Here is a 5785-nt window from a genome sequence, read left to right as displayed (position 1 = left end):
AGGGCGGCCGGGCCGAGCAGCGCCGCCCCTCCGGGGGCCGGGCCCGGCTCCTCCTCCCGCCGGTGCTGCCGGTACCGACACCTCCCTGTGCCTCTCGCTTGGGGCCCGCCGGTACCGTCCTTACCCTGTGCTCCTGGCCCGGGGCTCGCCGGCACCGACACCTTCCCTGTGCTCCTAGCCCGGGCCTACCGGTACCGACACCTTTCCTGTACCCCTGGCCTGGAGCCCTGCAGCTCTGCCCCGGTGCCACAGAGCCCAGCATCCCCCAGCGCGGTGGGGAATCATCTCCCAGTGCCCGAGCTGCTTCTTGGCTGCCTCAGTCTGCTGCCAGCGTAGCTGGTTTAGAGCTGAGACGAGAAATTGGGGCAGTAGAAAATTTTTTTTCACTGTTAGGGTGGTCAGGCATTGGAACAGATTGCCCAGGGATGTGCAGAGCTGCCGTGCTTGGAGATGTTTAAATCTGGTAATGTGGTTTAGTGGTTTATAGAGGTTACAGTGGTTAATGAGGTTGGAGTTCATGATCTTAAAGGTCTCACCTTGCTGATTCTGTGAAGGTGTGAAATAATAATATTACTGATGTGAGCATCACAGTACTCATGCCTCTGAGGACAGACACTCCCAGGCTGCTGCTGGAAATCTTGGTGGGTTTGGATGCAGCTCCTGACCCCTCAGAACAAGGCCCCTGTGAGGGATGCTGCTCCCCTTGACCTCCTTCAGCCGAGATTGCTCCCAGGAAGGCCCCAAAGTCACTGAGCCCTGAGTTTGCAAAGGGATTAATTCCAGCCAGGACAGCTTTCCTGAGGATTGAGAAAAACACAAGTGACAGCATCAAATTTGCTTTCACTTATTAGCACAGCATGATCAGAACTGATAACCAAACATTTAGTAATATTCCCTAAATCTGCATATTTGGTTCGGGATTGCATCTGTGTCACCTTTTTGTCCTACTGAAATATTATTATTTCATTTTTCAAACAAAATCTCAAACTTTATTTCGGACTTTTTTTTTCATGGGTGGCAATAGAGGGTTTCAGTGGAGCCTGTAAATTACAAAATGTTTTATAGTGAAGCCTGTAAGGAAACACCATAGAGTGTTCTTCCAGGTTCTAAGACTGATAATCACAATACACACAAGATGTGAAACAGTAATTAAAATAATTCCCAGGGGTATATGGATGTGTTAGGTGGCTTGTCACGTTTACTGGATACAGAAAACCTGAAGTCAACTGTCAGGTTTAGCACTGCTGTGGCATTTGACATTGTGCAAGTTCACCTCAATGCTTCCCCTCTCCATCATCAACAATGGGATGATCACATTGACCTTTGCAAGGTCTCTTGAGATCTACTGATGAAAATTACTGGGTGAGTGTATGATCATCATTCTTTGTACTACTGCTTCTGAAACACAATAATAGATTGCAGTTATTACCTTGAGACATATAAACCTAGAATGTATTAATGTTTTTAGGTACAGAGTTGTTATTTAAAGCGGTTATCTGGTGACTAAATAGACAAATTATACAAATCTCTGTTACACTGAAATAGGTAAAATGCATGCACATTAAATGTAATGTAATGTTCTTTTTGGCACTCTGTTTGAGTCTTAAAGTATAGACTCATCACTGTGACCAAAGATTGTTTAGCTTCTAGACTCGATTCTCATGTAAAATCTGCAGATGATAATCTGCATACCTTCAGCAGCAGTCATGTATATGGGAAGAAGAAAGTGTCCATAGGCTTAAAACTGAATGGTGTTTTTTTCCTGATTTTTTGTTTCTATTTTTAATACATATGGAAAGTAAGAATAAGTTCAGAGTCGTTTAAAAAGCTTTTTAGGAGGCTGCACAAAAAGAGTCCACTGCAAGAATTTGTGAATAGTGGATTTGATGGCCATTTTGACTCTTCCTTTTATTCTTGTGTCTACCTTTTGTTCTGCCTAAACCAGCTTGGTTATTGTTGTCCCTTCTAGACCCTGTCCTTGGGGATCAGTGTATGGCTTCCATTGTTTGTGAAATTTGAATAGACTGATCCCAAGTAGGCTCTGATTCTGCATCCACTCGAAGAGAGTGGTACTGTCAGGGCAGAAACTCTCTTGGAGAAGGCTAAAATACAAGCAGAAGCTAAATGAAAGGGTTGTAGAATTGTCCTGAGTTGGTTTCAAAAGCTAAAAGAGAAATAGTCCTGACATTTGTTTAAAGAGTTTGTTCTGGAAGAGAACAGAGTGCTGGAATGCACATTATTTGGAATGCATAAAGCACACTGTAGATAGATTAAATATCTTTTCCCTGAGAGGTTTAAAAAAGCAGCTTTAAAGGGGAGACATCAGAGACCCTGACAGTTTTCTATAGAGATGGGTTTTTGCCCAGATCCAGTTTGATTATCTCTACCACTTGCTTAGATGGTGCAAAATATTTATTAGTAGACTTTGTAGCCTAATAAACGAGTGAATAATTCACAACTGGTTACAAAATCATCTGATGTGCCCAATAAGTCATCCCAGTCCAGTAAATTGCATTTTTAATATCATAAAATATGAGGAAATGCATCTGGAAATAAAGAATGCAGGGATGGGGCCAGAATCGCAAAAAGTACCTCAAAAAATAATTTAGTTGTTATTATTTCAGTGTGACCTCTCAGGGTAATACTTTGGTAATACACTCTAACCATTTACTGTATAAAATACAGAATATATAGGGGGGACAGGGGAGTGACACTGTCTTTGTCCACAGCACAGGGACACTGGAATGCTGCACCACTTCTGGCTCCCACGGTTAAGGAGGGAGGAAAACCACAAGAAATCATTCAAAGGAGGAACATTAATGAAGGAGATAACACGACATAAAATAGGGACGTAGGAAGCTCAAGCTATTCAGGTTACCCAAGACAAAGCCGAGAGGCGAGGATGGCAGATCACACACCACTGCAAACGGTGAGAAGGTCAAGTTAGACAAACCCATGCGGATCGCGTGCCAGCATTACCTGGCTGGCTGCACCTGACGGGCCCTCAGCCACCAGCTGGGCCCGCCACCCCGGGGCGAACAGCTGTGCACGGCACCGTTCATTCCCGAGCGCGGACAGCCTCCAGCGGGGCGGGGGCGCGTTCCCGTGCCAGCGCGTTCCCGTGCCGGAGGTGACAGCGCGGTCCCCGCCGAGCGCGCACCGCCCGCGCTCCCGCCCCGCGCCTGCGGCCGCTCCTCCGGCCACGCCCGCCGGGGGCGGGGCCACCGCGTGTGACGGACAGGTCCGCGGGCCAATGGCGCGTGGCGCGGCCGGCAGCGCGCGGTGGCGGGGCGGGGCCTCGCCAATGGCGCTCCGGTTGCCGGGCGCGATGGCAGCGGCGCCTCCCAATGGGAAAATTCGCGGCGCGGGAGGCGCGCGCCGGTTCGCGTGCGGCCGCAGGCGGGCGGCGCGCGCGGCGTGCACGGCGCGCGCCCCCTCACATCCTCTCACGCCCCCTCACGCCTGCCGCCCTCCTGCCCCCAGGTGCGAGTGTTGAGGAATGTGCCCCGCTAGGAAAAATAAACAAATAAATAGAGAGGTGGGCGGGCGGTGGCATCATGGTCTGGGCCGGGCAGTGCGCTCCCGTCTCCCCGCGGGCCGCTCCGGTTGTTTCCCGAGCAATAGTTTGGGGAGGGCGCGCGTTTTCCAGCCGTGGCCTTGGACCTTTTTGCTGGAACGGCACCGTCAGCGGCCAAGCCGGAGTGTGGGAGCGGGGACCCCGCGGGCCCGATGGCAACGAGTCCATGTGCTCTGTAGAGAAGGGGGATTCCCCTGTGTGCTCTAAAAATTGCAGTAGAAAAGGTAAATGCAAGAAAAGGGTTAATGAGTACTTCCACCTCCCCCTCCTTCCTCCCCCACACCCCCCCCCCCCCCCCCCCCCCCGTTGGATAAAGATGGTCTTGGATACCCTTTGTAAATAGGAATGTGGAGGTGGGAGGGGAAAATCAGCCCGGCTCCGACTACTCGGCTGCCTCGGTGGGTGAGCGGGCGGCAGGAGCTGGTGCAGCCCGGGCGCTCTCCCGGGGAACGCGCGGGGGACGGACGGGCACCCGCGGGGCGGGCACGGCGGGAGCGGCTCCTGCGCGAGAGGAGGACAAGGGCTGACATGCTGCCCAGCGCCTGCCCAGCGGCTTATTGAAGAGTTGGGGGCTTTCACCTTTTTATTATTTTTTTAAATTTTTTTCTTTTTTTCTTTTTTTCTTTTTTTTTTTGTTTTTATTGTACGCCGCCTCCTTGAAGCCAGTAGAAGCAAGGAAATTAAGCTGAGGACAGAGGAATAAGACGGAGATGGTGAGCAGATCGCTGGGGTGGGAGGGAATGAATGAGGTTGCCGGGCTATTCTCTGTGAGGTTCTTGCAGGGTGTAGTACGTTTTGGGGTGATTTTGCATCACGATTCCAGGTTAGACTTCTTTGTTTGCTAAAGGTTGCTGGTTCAGGTTTAACAGCGTTCATCAGTTTATTGTGAGATGCGCAACGAGGAGTTGATGTATGCGAATGCCTGAATTACATACGCAAGCCACACACACAAGCAAGCCCTAAACAAACCAACATTTTAATAATCCTGCAATATGATGGGCAGCTTGTGTCATGGAGGGAAGTCATTGCTCTGGTTATTTGTGGCATGCATAGGAGATGAGTCTCTTTGTAGCAAAGACCAAACAAAATTAACCTATATTTTCACACACGCGACATCCATTACAGACTTAAAAGCCAGAGTTAGGGGTTATTTTTTAATTTTCGCTTTCCCTGCGGTATTGAGGTTCACGGTTAAAATCTGACGTTTGTAGAAGTTGAAAAACTCTTTGAAATGTTCACTTCTAGTGAATATAAAATAGTAAAGACTGTCTTTCGTGCTTTTTCTCTTTTTCTTTAATGTAGGCACTTGTTTGTGTATGTGAAAGGGGGAATTCTTAAAACATGCACTTTGCTTGTTACGCTGTACTGTTGTGCCTTTAGGTAGGTCACAATGCAAAACGTGATTCATAGCATGTTAAAAAACAAAACCCTAAGCAGATTTTTTTTATCAAGTGAAGACCTGTTATCGTGCCAGTGGCTTGAACCCTAAATGCAAGTTTTGCGGGGGGAAGGCGGGAAACAGCTCTCCTGATTTGTATTAATGGGAATGCTTTATGGTAAAAAATCCTGCTTCTAAATGACAGGATATTGACATTGCCTGATTGTAACTTCCTGTGGATAAAGTACTGCAATCTGCTGAATACACTAGTCCTTTAAGGCTCCATAAATTTAGACGTATTTTGTTTACAAAATTGTGTAGCACTGCATGGTGCAGTAGTAAAATCTGAAATTTTAGTGATTTTGGAAATGTTGCAAGGCACTGCAAAAGAGAAAATATGCAGCTTTGTATTAAATCCCTAATGGAAAAAAAGGAAAAGGTTTGCTGTAATAAAGTAATACAGGGTATGCATGGTGACTTAAGTAACTGCAGGGGCTGGAGAGTTTGGAGTTTGTATGAAAAAATAAGTTGTGAATTATGCTGGGGTCTTCATCCTGCAAGGTATTTGGATGAATGATTCTTAAATTTATTTTAAGCAGCATCTCTGTCAAGTCTTGTCTGAAATATTTAAATTATATGCTCCATTAGGCAAATGGGTTTATCTTCCCATTGCTTGGCCAAAGGAATGCATTAGGAAGGCAAGAACAATAGTTTGACTGCATGGTTCAAACTTGTGCATTGTTCAGAGATCATAGTTTGCATTTTATATTACATTGGTGATCTTTATGAAGTGGACTTGCTTTATTTTAATATTATGCCATAGTTGCAGT

Source organism: Ammospiza caudacuta, chromosome 18 (assembly GCF_027887145.1).
Source record: "Ammospiza caudacuta isolate bAmmCau1 chromosome 18, bAmmCau1.pri, whole genome shotgun sequence".
NCBI lineage: Eukaryota > Metazoa > Chordata > Aves > Passeriformes > Passerellidae > Ammospiza > Ammospiza caudacuta.
The sequence above is the reverse complement of the archived record's forward strand: the minus strand, read 5'-3'. Positions refer to the sequence as shown.